We start from the raw sequence: 13,299 nt of genomic DNA on the forward strand, positions 1-13,299 counted from the left end.
TGTAAAGCAATCCCTTTCTCACACACTCCAAAAGACCATCCCCTCCCAGTCACACATGAGGGGACTAAACCTTTACCTTAGCTTTAAGGCTTTACCTTAAAAGCTAGCACCAACTTGGGGGCGGGGGGAAGACCAAAACATCGTACTGCTCTGCTTCTTTAAAGGTCTAAATGAAATCCGTTGCAATTAAACTAAGGGTAGACTTCTATCACTCTAGGACACAGTAACGTTCTATGTATGAAGTGCATGGATTTGCCTAAGCAGAAGACTGAATGTGAACAGGGGAAACAATAAACGTATTCAGACTCTGTGTTTGCTCAGTCGTGTCCGACTCTTTGTGGCCCCATTCGACTCTGCGGCCCCGTGGACTGGAGCCCTCCAGGCTCCGCTGTCCATGGAATTTTCCAGCTAAGAATACTGGAATAATTGCCACTTCCTACTCCAGGAAGTGTCCTGACCCAGGGATCGAACCCAAGGCTCTTGTGTCTTCTGCATTGCCAGGCTGATTCTTTACTACTAAGGGCCACCTGGGAAGCCCCAGTCCAACTCTAAGGTCCAAATAAGACAAACATCTGTAGGGACCGTCACTGTATTTCCAAATTTAACATACTTGGCTGACGTGAGAATAGCTGAAATTCAGACTATCTGAGAAATCAGGCTTGTATAGGAGTAAGTCATTATCGCCCAGGCATGTTGACCTTGACATCTCCAGGCGCTGTTTACCCATCAGTGCACACTTGTGGCTCTCAGCTGGGGGAAGACACTGGTAATATCTGGGAGCATTCAGGTCATGACAACTGGGGTGGGGTGGGGGGTGCTACTGGCATCCAATGCGTAGAGGCCAAGATGCTGCTAAACACCCTCCAACGCACAGGACAACCTCCCATGGTGAAGAGTTATGTGGCCCAAAGTGTCAACGGTGCCAAGGTGGAGAAGCCCTGCTCCCTATAACTCAGAACACACGACTCAGAAGACGCCGGGACTGTCAGCAAGCTCTGCCTTCACCTCTTGTACGCGTTACTGCTGGGTTACGGGCCCAGCGCATCCGTGACTATTCGCCCGGAGTGCCCGCAACATGTAAAACAGACTGTGCTGCAGGCCCAGCTGGGTTACGGGCCCAGCACATCCGTGACTATTCGCCCGGAGTGCCCCCAACATGTAAAACAGACTGTGCTGCAGGCCCAGCAGACAGCCACTTCGCTTGCTGTGACTTATCTTGTTTTGGCTATAATATAAACAGATTGTCTGGAAAAGCAAATGCCTTGACTCGTTTTAAAGTTCCTAGTTTATGAACAATGGATTCCACTTTAGGAAATCATTGATTAACAGAGCCAAGCAATTAATTGATTTCAAATGTAAAAAAAAAAACGAAGTCATTTATGTATGCTGAATGCTAAGATCTCCCCCATCAGAATTCCTATTTAATTGAGATTCAGCATGATTCCTAAGTAATTAATGAGTTATTTTATATTTTTTCCTTCTTTTAATTTAAAATTTTATTTTAAAACTTTACATTTCCAACTTCTTTTCTTCCTATTAGCTACAACATATTGAGTGCCACATCCCAGACACTGTGTAAATTATCACTGCACGTGAAGTCTGTACTTACAACAATCATTATAGATAGAAACTATAAATACCATTATTATTATTATTTAAACTCCAGAAGTCTACAGAAAGAGAGGGCTGCAAATAAACATCTGACCATAGCACTCACAAGCATGAATTCACTTCATACAATGCAGAGCAAGAAGAAAAAACCGGGAGGATATAAAGAATACTGTAATAATTGCAATAATGGCCACCACGTATTGAGTGCTTACTTACCGTATACTAGGATCAGTGCCAAATGATTTATACTATCTCATTTGACCCTCCCTCCAGTCCTAAGCAGTGGATGCTATCAGAGTCACCATTTCAGAGACGCAGAAACTGAAGCTCAACCTGCAGAAGACCCTCAGGAAGCGGTCCAGCTGGGAACTGGGCCCAGTCACACTCGAGAGTCTCCACCAGGGGCTGGAAAACCATAACCCTTGGTTTAAGTCCGGCTTGCTGCCTGTCTTTGTCAATAAAAGGTGACTTTTCGCTTATATATTGCCTATGGCTGCTCTGGGGCTACCACAGCAGAGGCGAGGGGTTGCAACAGAGGTCGTAGGATGAAAGCCTAAAATATTTACTGCCTGGCCCTTCATGGGAAAAGTTTGCCAACGCCACCTAAACTCTTCACATCAACCCAACGCCCGTGCTTGTGCTCATACTCTGAGGCGTGGAAGCCCTCTGCTTTCTACTTCCTAGGAAAGAAGCTTCCTTTCCTCTTGATACGATCTCCTGAATCTGTTTTTGTGGCCATCCTGAAGGCTCGTGCTATGCTTTTCTTCAGGAAAAGAGTTTACTCGAATCATGGTAATGTTATGCCAAATGCAACACGAAATCTAATTTCCTCAGCCTGAAGTCATTAAAAAGCAAAAACAAAACAAAATTATTGATCTTTTACTGGGAACACATTATGTGCCAGGAATACAAAAACGTATAAAACAGCATCTCGCCCTCAAGGAGCTCGCAAGTGAGGGGAAAGAGGTTCAGAGATAGCAGAGTGGCTTCCTGTGGACAAGGCTCTGGGCCCTGGGACTTCAGGGAGAGGGGCTCTCTTCCTGGGCCAACCAAGGTCTCAAAAGGAAGACATGTGAAAACCCACTTCTTTTAAAGAAAAAGGTCCCTGTTACAATAAACAACAGAATTAGGCCTGATTTGCCTAATAAGTAGAACTATCGTTCAGACACGGTGTGACAGAGATAAACAGGATGTATGAGCTTAGCCTCTGCAGGTCACAGGTGAGAAAACCAAGAAGTACACAAGTGTACCCAGCGATGAGAGATGATGATGCCAAAAGGCCTAGAGGCTGAGCATCAGTGACGCGCTCCAGAAGCTGCAACGCTGAGTACCTGGTGACTCTGGCACGTATTTGCCATGTTTGTGGCAAGATATCGCATCTTTCGAAGCCTCAGTTTCCTCATCTGGAAAATGGGGACTGCGTTCAGAGGTCACCATGGGGAATGAGCTGATGTGTGGGAAGTGCAGAGAGCAGAGCCCAGATCACAGTGAGTGTGACAGACGCATGCACTACTACGAAAACTAAAAATGAGGCACGAAGAAGTGAAAGTGTCAGTGCTCAGTCGTGTCCAGCTCTTTGCGACCCTGTGGATTGCAGCCCACCAGGCTCCTCTGCCCATGGAATTCTCCAGGCAAGAATACTGGAGTGGGTTGCCATGTCCTCCTCCAAGGGATCTTCCCAACCCAGGGATCAAACCTGGGGCTCCCGCATTGCCGGCATATCCTTTACCATCGGAGCCACCAAGGAAACCATGGAAATGAATGAAATGAACCAAAATCTTTAAGTGAGCCCATATTCTGCCCTGTTCCTAAGATCCCAGCCTGACTTTCTATTACACCCGTTGCAGAGAAGGCAATGGGAAGGGAGCACCAGTTTTCTAGGCTTTTGTGTTAGACACTGTGCAGTAACTTTCTCTTCGTTATCCCTTCAGCCTTTATTTGTGACTGTCCAGAAACATCTCTGACGCCCCTTTCTGCTCCAGTCCTACGGCCACTACCCTTGGCCAAGTACAGATCATCACAACTCTGTTGTTCAATCCCGTTCAGCATCACCCACCCCACCTGCAAGCCATTTGCTCATGCCTGCTGCAGAGCTGATGCCAGGAGACAAACCCACATACCCTTCCCACATGATCACCCCTCTGCTGAAGAATCTACCATCATTCTGCGCAGTGCATCTGTGTAAGTCCAGACACTTCTGCCTGTCATTTATTAAATACGTCTTAACTACCTTGTAATAAAAAGAGACCTGATTTCAAATCCTAACCCCACCACTCACTACCAGTGAGACCAGCCTGTTGCTTAATCCCTTGGAGGTTGTTTTGTTTTCTGCCAAACTGAGATAAACTGTACTTAACTCATGGGGCTCTTGAGAAGATTAAGCCCACATTTCCCATCACTGGTGCTGGGCTTGGCATACAGCAAGTGACTGAGATGTCATTGTTGCTATTATCTAGCAACGCATATACTCATGCTTCCTTCCCCTCCTTATTCCTGCTCTCTGCATCCTCCCACTTAGGATTTCTGCCTTCCTGACTTCTGCCAATCCACCGCAGCCCCCTTCACACAGATGCCCCTCCTGGGCTTGAGTCCACACTGATCTGGAGCTTTGGTGACCCCACTCAGGGCTGGCACCTCTCGCCCTGGCCCTTCATCTGTGATTCCTTTTTATTAAGATTTTTTACATGTGGATCATTTTTAAAGTCTCTATTAAAAAAAAATAAAGTCTCTATTGAATTTGTTACAATATTGCTTCTATTTTTTTATCCTTTTTTGCCTCTTAGGCATGTAGGGTCCTAGGTCCCTGAACGGGGATCAAACCTGAGCTCCCTGAATTATTGGAAGGCTACATCTAAGCCACTGGACCCCCAGAGAAGTCCCCTTAATCAGCGACTCTTAACCCAGGAGCAACTTTACCCCCTGCCCCGGTCGGGGGGGGGGGGGCAGACATTTGGCCTTATCTGGAGACGTTTTCAGTAGTCACAAGTGGGAGGTGGGTGTATGAAGGCTGTGTTTAAATATTTTCTGTATTTGATGATGCTCTGACCTCCTGGGGCCTGGAGAGACTGCCCCTCCCAGAACGAGCTGATTCCTAGAGATAGTCAGCAACTCACCTGCCAGAGCACCTTTCCGAGGCAAACCCAGTAATCAAAAGCTTACCCCCCAACCCTCTCCTGGATCTAACGCTCACACACCAAGAGACTATTTCCTCTGCCCTCAGTCACCCCAGGGCCAGGTACTGAACAACTAGAGACCACCGTTACAACCACGAGCCAGTCACAATCATTCAAACGAACCAACCCTAAACTCGCTCAAACTCACCTACCTTGATTCTCCGGTTCTTTTCCAGCAAAAGCCGCAATAAAGGCTCTGGGCTACAGCATCTCCCGAGTCCTGCCTCCTGACCCTCCGTGCAGTTCCCCTGGGACACCCGGCATGGCACACGCATGCCGCTTGCTCTCAGGAGCTCTAACACACCGTTCTTCCAAAGGCAGTCATCCTCCTGTCTGTCCTCCTACCATACCGAGTTAAAGATCCCAGGTGCATCTTAGGTATTAGTAACAGACGCTACGGGTGCTTAGTGGACAGAGGCCAGTGTGTGTGATCAGTCGTGTCCGACTCTTTGCAACCCATGAACTGTAGCCCGCCAGGCTCCTCCATCCATGGAATTCTCCAGGTAAGAGCACTGGAGTGGGTTGCCATTTCCTTCTCCAGGGGAACTTTCCGACCCAGGGAGGGAACCCACGCCTCCTGCTTGGCAGGCGGATTCTTTGCCACTGAGCCACCTGGGAAGCCAGAACAGAGGTCAGGAAAGCTGCTAAGTATTCTACAGTGTACAGAATACCACTCCCCACCCCCAACAAGGGCATATCCTGTCCAAAATGTCAGTAATCATATGGCTGAGAAACATGGCTCTGAAATGTTCCACATATGGAGACGCAGATCTCTAGAAGCCCCAGCCCTGCCACACAGTTCAATCTGATAGCCTAACTTGGGAAACTGAAAAAGTACCTAATTGCTGGGCTGACTGAAACGAAGGTATAATAACTTGCATTCGTAGTTCTTTTAGTCAAAAAATCACTGAATAATACATGTTCAGCAAAAGTGAAAGTATTTCTTTGCAGTTACCATGAAGCTTAACGCCAGTAGCTTCCGGTCAGAAAGAAAAATTCATGACCGAAACGCATTGTTCTGTAGGATTCTGTATCTTGCACAAGAGGGAAGCAATCCATCAATGCAGCATTTCTATGGGAAAATTCTGAAGCCACACATGAATTCTTCCCTAGGGCATTCATCACCTGTGATGCTCCCTACCCCCCAAGGGAAAAAAAAACAATGTGTATGATGAAATCAATCTGGCTAAAAAAGTATAAACACTCTTCTTGAAGTTTCTCTAAGCACATGGGCACACCAAGGCTCAGAGATTAAAACAATCTACTTAACTTTGTTCAGCTCAGTTTTTTTCCAAATTAGCTTGATCTTGAAATTTTTTACATGCCATCTATTACCATCCCATGGAGCATGTGTTCTGTGGAACACATTCTGGAAAACATCTCATTAAAACTGACAACAATTCCCAACACTGAAGGTCAGGACTTGAGTGCTAAAGTTTCTCACGATGTAATCAGAGCTGCTTTGGGAAGTTCAGTAGCAGAGCGCGTGAGGCAGCCTCCTTTATGGGCGGAGGTCTTTGGCAGGAAGTTCAGTGGCTCTGCAGGTCTCTGTGGGAAGGACACAGACCCTAGACTCTGGATGGACCATAATTTCCAAATGGCAAGGGAGATCTTGTCTTTTCTGCCTTATTACCGTCAGAAAAGGACAGACCTCGGTATGTGTGTGTGCCAGGCAGAAAATGTATTATTTTCTCACAAACGATACAGCTAATTTAAACTCGTGTGTGTCCGGGAGAAGTGAATAAAATGGGACCCTGCATGTCCTTAAGGAAGGAAGGGGAGTAAATTAAGAGCCAAGGCGGAGGTACCGAGCACCCTGATTAACCCATCTACTTCCTGACTAGTCCATCATCTCCACTCTGACCGCCTTCATCCCCAAGTCACAGGCATATTTGTGCACTTAAAAGTCTGTGATACCTACGGATTCAGCGGGACAGCAGAGGACTGAACTCTCAAGCGGCTCCTTCTCCCTCGGGGCCTTGGCCCACCCCTCTGGCTTGACAGGGCAGCCTCAGTCTTTGGGGGACCAGTGGTGGCAAGGCGCTGGGGTCTCTGCCCTAACCTTCAGAAGCCTGCTTCTTCCGAAAGCGCACTGCTCTGTGACCTGCAAGTCTGCAGAGGGCTCGGCTGGTGTGGGGGGAGGCCACGCACAGCCAGCAGCAGATGGCAGAGTCATCTGTTCACGGAGCTCAGGGAAGCCCTCCGCTCTTTCACCTTGAGAGAACGTGACGCTGGTTCTCCCAGTCCTGCAAGCTCCACAGCCTGCCTGGCTCCGCATCCTTCCACCAACCATCACCACGGACCTCGGAGAGGAGAAAACAAGGAGAAAAGACAGACGCAGGCCCTTCATCCCTTCTGAATGTGGAAGCTGGCACCACGGAATGAAAAGCACAACACAGCCCCCGCCCCCCGCCCCCAGCCATATTTTATAGCCTTAAAAAATTTCCAAAAGCCTTCTGAAGATTCTTGAGATCCTCTGGAAAAACAAGCATGATCTGCCTCTCCTTTCCCCGCTTTCGCAAGGAGGGAAACCGAGGCCAAAACTGAATTTGTTTGAGGCCAGTTTGTATCGAGGCTACTGGCACCAGGACTTAGGAGCTGGGTTCCCAGAGGGTGCTTTGTTTTCCTAACCCTCCCCTGGAGGCTGCTAATTCCTGCTGTCTGGTAAACACTGCCAGGAATTGCACTCTTAGGATTCTGCAATAAAAATAAGCCATGTTTGCTTTCTAAAAGCATAGTGGAAACACTTCCAGTTAAACCTCGCAATAATTTATGGCCATGATATTTTCAAAGTTACTTTGTATCATTTCATTCATGGTGAATTATGTACTTTGAGCTAGTCACACACACTGACCTTACAGTTTAAATGCTAAGTGTCATTCCTATTTGGTCCTCAACTCATGCTGATAAATCTAATGGTGAATTTCAACAAGGTTCCATCAACAGCGTTAGAGACAATCATGTGCTCAGTCATGTCCAACTCTTTGCGACTCCATGAACTGTAGCCTGCCAGGCTCCTCTGTCTATAGGATTTTTCAGGCAAGAATACTGGAATGAGATGCCATTTCCTCCTCCAGGGGATCTTCCCAACCCAGGAATCAAACCCGTGTCTCCTGAGCCTCCTGCATTGGCAGGAAGATTCTTTACCACTGAGCCTCCTGTTAGTTCAGTTTAGTGGCTCAGTCGTGTTCAACTCTTTGCAACCCCATGGTCTGCAGCACGCCAGGCTTCCCTGTCCATCACCAACTCCTGGAGTTTACTCAAACTCATGTCCATTGAGTCAGTGATGCCATCCAACCCTCTCATCCTCTGTCCTCCCCTTCTCCTCCCACCTTCAATCTTTCCCAGCATCAGAGTCTTTTCAAATGAGTCAGTTCTTCACATCAGGGGGTCAAAGTATTGGGGCTGCCTGTTAGAGATGAAGCAAAAAGGACTGTATGTCTGGTCCAATTTCATTTTGAGCAGTTGTCTTTTTTTACAGAGGTGACTATTAATGTTGACATGAGATTCAACATTCCTCTTGAAAGAATCTGAAGCTAAAGATTTTCTATTGGAACCCATTTATACATGATGCCATGCAAATCTTCACCCAATATATACATTTTCCCCAAATTGACACTACCTTAGGGTGGACCATACACATACACACACACACAAAAAAACCAATATCTTATTTGGTTATACCTTATTTATGTCAGAAGCTGCTCTATTAGATGTTTCATCATCTTTGTAAGACACAAATTGGGGATATATAATGTCCCCAGTTATGAGTTGATGTTTATATTCTAAAAATGCAATAATCACTGTACACTGTATCTTATCTAAATGGAGCAGAGCAGAGAACAACTTTTAATCGGGAAAGCTTGGAGATTCCCTGGTGATCCAGTGGTTGAGAGAGTTTGCCTTTCAATGCAGGGGGTGTGGGTTCCATCCCTGGTTGGGGAGCTAAGATCCCACATGACTCTGGGTCAAAAAACCAAAACATAAAACAGAAGCAATACTGTAACAAATTCAATAAAGACTTTAAAAATGGTCGCTATCAAAAAAAATCTTTAAAAAAAAAATGAGTCAACTGGAAAACTTTAGGACTCTAGGGCACTCTGTGAGGGCAGCCCCGCCCAAACCAGCGCCATCTCCCCTTTTATCTGGTTTATACATGAGGGTCTTCTAAGATACTCACAAGTTTCTTCTTCCAAAAGGTAACTCTCGTCCTTATGTCTGTGGTCTTTACTTTTGGCTCTTGAACACAGATGCTCCTTTTACTAGGTATTCCCTCTTCTGTATTCTTGGAAAACGTTGAAAAGCTGACCTAGGCACCCAGCCCAATGACTACAACACTCGCCAGTAACCCAAGTCACATCTATCGTCTGACCACAAGACAGCTGCATTCATGTTCATGATTCTGCCTCAAAGACAGGGAAGGGGATGGGAGGGTTCCCGCAGCTCATTACGTCTGCTCCCACTGCAAAGGGCGCTGTCAGCTGCAAATATGAAAACCTGTTCCTTTGTCTTCCGTTTTACTTCAGGGGGTGGCGTTCTGACCACAGGCTGCTTCTAGGGCATGAATAATTCATACCATGGCTAACTGGAAATTGTAGCGTACTCTTCAATGTGGATACGCAAACAATAGGGCTCTGGGCCAGCAGAAAGGTTCACTGTGTGTTCATCTGGGGGATGATAAGCTTCTGTCTGGGGACTGTTTGGCTTCTTTAGTGAGCTCGGGAAGGGACTCATGGATCAGTGAGTCACTGAGATTTGGAGAAGGCGAGTCTTGAATATGTAGCAAATCCATCATAGCACCCATAGCCAAGATCAGCTGCTGGAAACAGCCTTTCATCGTGGGGGAGTAGCCCAGTTCATCAGGCCAGTAAGTTTCCAAACATATAATCATTAACCACAGTATCTGCTGCATGTGGCAGACAAACACTTGCCCATAAACAGACTTAAGTCTCTCAAGAAATAACCCCCGATTCTGCTCTGGGGCCGGCCTGTCAGTGACGGACAGTCATTAACTATGTGGCAGATTGCATTCCTCGCTCTGTGCCAGGACATCCTGGTGCCAACTCTTACTGAGAACACCTTCAGAATCTGGAGGTCTCACTACAGAGCAACTCCCAAAAATCCCAGCCCAAACCAGGTATGGAGTGTGGTAGGCTGTAACACCCTTTGAAAAGTGGATTTCTATCACTGGAAGAATTAAACCAGGCTTCCCTGTTCCCTTTGCTTGCTTGCTCCTCTGTCTTTCTGCTCATAACCTTGGAGCGATACTACTGTTTAAGAAAGCCGCTTCAAGAGCAGCTGGTGCATCACTGAAGACTGCTACTGAACTTGATGTTCAGTTAACACAAAAACTGAGGCAAAGGGGCAAGACAGGCAGAAGGTGGCAGTCCTGAAAATAAGAACTAAAGAACGGAGCTTGGTCCCCCTCCCAAGAGTCACTGCTGGGGTTACAGCTTGTTTAGAAGCTAATTACTTGATTTTATAATTACTTTTGTGGGTTACAAAATAATTACCGTGGAGGCAAGTCTCCCTGTGCCAAAATAGCAGAGGCGATTGTTCTAAAGTTCACACCGAAACAATAACAGCCTCAAGATAGCTTGCTCTTAGGTGGGGGTTAGAAATACATCCCCTGTGTCACATGTGCTTGCCTGAAGCCCACATAAAGGTCACGGTGGGGGTGGGGAGCGCAAAGATACTCCACAAACCCAATTCGGATGAGTTGTTTCTTTTTAGGTTGATTTTCATTTCAAACCTGTCCCTCTGCCTACACTAGGACACCATGCGGCCTTTTGAAAAGAGTAAAACTGCAGTTCTGGTGAATGAGACAGACAAGCGATGGAGTCCCTTTCAATCCTAAAATTAGATGTGATGTTAAGACAGTCAATAGCCGTACTCCCTAACGATAGGAACGGTGATGTAGCAGGCATCGACAACATTCTTCTGATAAAAGCCAGAGTAAGTATTTGAGGGTCTGCAGATCTCTGCTGCAGCTCCTCGACCCAGCAGCTGTGTGACAAAAGCTACTGTGGACAGTACATGCACAATCCCGCATGGATGAGCTCCAACAAAATTTTATTTATGGACACTGACATCTGAATTTAGTGTAAGTGTCCTACATCATGGAATAGCCTTCCTTTTGATTTCTGTCAGCTGTTGTAATTGTAAAAAAGAAAAAAAAAACCCTTCTCTGCTATGAAAACAGAGGGCTCACAGACCACAGTTTACCAATCCCTGATGTGGTTGGGTTTCAGGCAACTCAGCATCTTCAGGGAAGAGAAATAATTATCTCACAGGTGGAAGAAATTCAGGACAGAGGTGACTCAGGAGCAGGCAGAGGGTTGATGTAATTCTCTCTCTTAATAATCCTCCAGGGTGACTATCATCCAAAAACACATATAATTTCCTCTTTTGCTTTTAAATGAATTGAGTTTGTTTTCCGTGTTCCTTTCTTCCTGAATTTTCCAGAAGCAATCACTTTCATATTTCATTAATCACTTTAAGAAGTGAAACTCCACTTTCCAAAACATGTAGCCTCATGTGTGTGTGTGTCTTAGTCACTCAGTCGTGCCTGACTCATTGCGACCCCATGGAGTGTGGCCCACCAGGCTCCTCTGTCCATGGGATTTCCCGGGCAAGAATACTGGAGCGGGTTGCTATTCCCTTCTGCAGGGGATCTTCCCGACCCGGGACTGAACCTGCGTCTCCTGCATCGGCAGGTGGGCTCTCTACCCTCAGCCACCAGGGAAGCCCAGTCTCCTCTTGGAAGATCACATCCCAGAAGCAGCCAACCATGGCTGCAGAGGTGGAAGCGGAGGGCCAGTCCAAGTGTAGGAGCATCAGCAGGTGACGTGGAGGAAGACACGACCCCTGACGCTGCCTCCTCCTGAGGCGGTCACAACAGGCTTTCCAACCTAAAGTGTCCTCACGATTGCAAGGAAATAACATGCGCAAATTTTAAAGTGTAACACAATGTATTTCGGTGTCCAGGTTTTCTCAACTTACTAGCTTTAAGCTGACTGAATCAACACTCTTCTTGACCACCAAATCTCACTTCCTCTCTTAATAACCCTCCAGGGTGACTATAATCCAAAACACAGATCACCACCACCATTGGAAAGATGTAGTGGAAGAGGACTTTATCTTCGCTGATACTGGGAATGTACAATGGTGCAGTCCCTTTGAAAAAGAAATGGGCAGTTCCTCAAATGGCTAAATAAGGTGCTAATGTATGATCCAGCAGTTCTATTCTTAGGGATATACTCAGAAGAAAGGAAAACAGGCATCTACACCCACACTTATATGTATATGTTCAAAGTAGTATTATTCGTAACAGCCAAAAAATGGAGAGAACACAAATCACTATCCACTGACTGGCGAATAAGCAAAACGTGTCAAATCCATACAATGATCCGGTGATAAAAAGGAATGAAGTGCTTATACGTGTTCCAGCATGGATGAGCCATGAAAATGTCATGCTAAGTGAAAGAAGTCAGTCAAAGAACTACATATTGCCCGATTCCATTCATACGAAATGTCCAGAATAAGGAAGTCTATAGAAACAAAAACAGATTAACAGTAGCCTAGGGCTAGGGGAGACATAATGATTGGAGAGACTGGCTAATGAGAATGGGCTTTCTCTCGGCGATAATGAAAATGTCTTAACATTGACTGTGGTGACAGATTACCACCTTGTGAATATAGTAAAAGCCATCAAATTGTACACTTTAAATGGGCGAATTTTATGGTGTGTGAATTATCTTTCAATAAAGCAACTAAAACTCCAATGACATTTTTCACAGAAATGGAAAAAAAAAATCCTGAAACATGTATGGAACCACAGAAGACCCCAAACAGCCAAAGCAATCTTGCAAAAGAGGAGCAAAATGGAAGGCATACTTCCTGATTTAAACTGTATTACAAAGCTACAGTAATCAGAGCAGTACAGTACTGTCACAAAAACAGACACATAGATCAGTGGAACAGGAGAGACAGCGAGAAATAAATCCATGCATATTTGGGCAGTTAATTCATGACAAAAGAGCCTAGAGTATACGAGGAGGAAAAGGCACTCTCTTCAATAAATGGAAAACTGAACAGCTACACACAAAAGAATGAAACTGAATCCCTGTTTCATGACCTACACAAAAATGAAATCATCATGCCCCCTCTCCGCCATGTCTTAAAACTCTAAACACCTATTCATGTCCACAACATTCTTACCAGTTGTATTAACTACAGAAATGAATGTTGGGGACTAGCAAATAGGTTCTGATCCTTGCCCTCTCAATAAAGTCATATGTATATATTTTACCTATTGACCTTTTCTATCTCCTTTAGACATATGGGTTTATTTTAAGCTATAGATTTTGCAAATATTTTAAAAATATCTTCTCCTAAACTGAGTGAACATTTATAGATGTCAGTGTGTCAGAAAGATATTAGAGCAGAAGGAGAAATTAGCAAAACTACTTACAAGTTCAAAGTCATGCTGAAGATAAGGCAAACTGAATTGCTG

The 13,299-nt window shown here is 45.6% G+C and overlaps 1 protein-coding gene across 12 annotated transcripts in view; it reads right to left on the reverse strand.

Annotated features, from left to right (window-relative positions):
- The window catches only part of PHACTR1 (phosphatase and actin regulator 1), a 521,359-nt gene that overhangs the window by 205,709 nt on the left and 302,351 nt on the right, over positions 1–13,299 (reverse strand). Inside the window, exon 1 of one of the 12 annotated variants that reach the window (XM_065912780.1) lies at positions 8,965–9,045. The exons of the other annotated variants lie outside the window; for them this stretch is intronic. The gene's annotated coding sequence lies outside the window, so the exon portion shown is untranslated. Of the gene's footprint in view, positions 1–8,964; positions 9,046–13,299 lie in introns of those variants that run through there. 12 annotated transcript variants of the gene reach the window in all.

This window comes from Muntiacus reevesi, chromosome 20 (assembly GCF_963930625.1).
Source record: "Muntiacus reevesi chromosome 20, mMunRee1.1, whole genome shotgun sequence".
In the NCBI taxonomy this organism is placed as follows: Eukaryota; Metazoa; Chordata; class Mammalia; order Artiodactyla; family Cervidae; genus Muntiacus; species Muntiacus reevesi.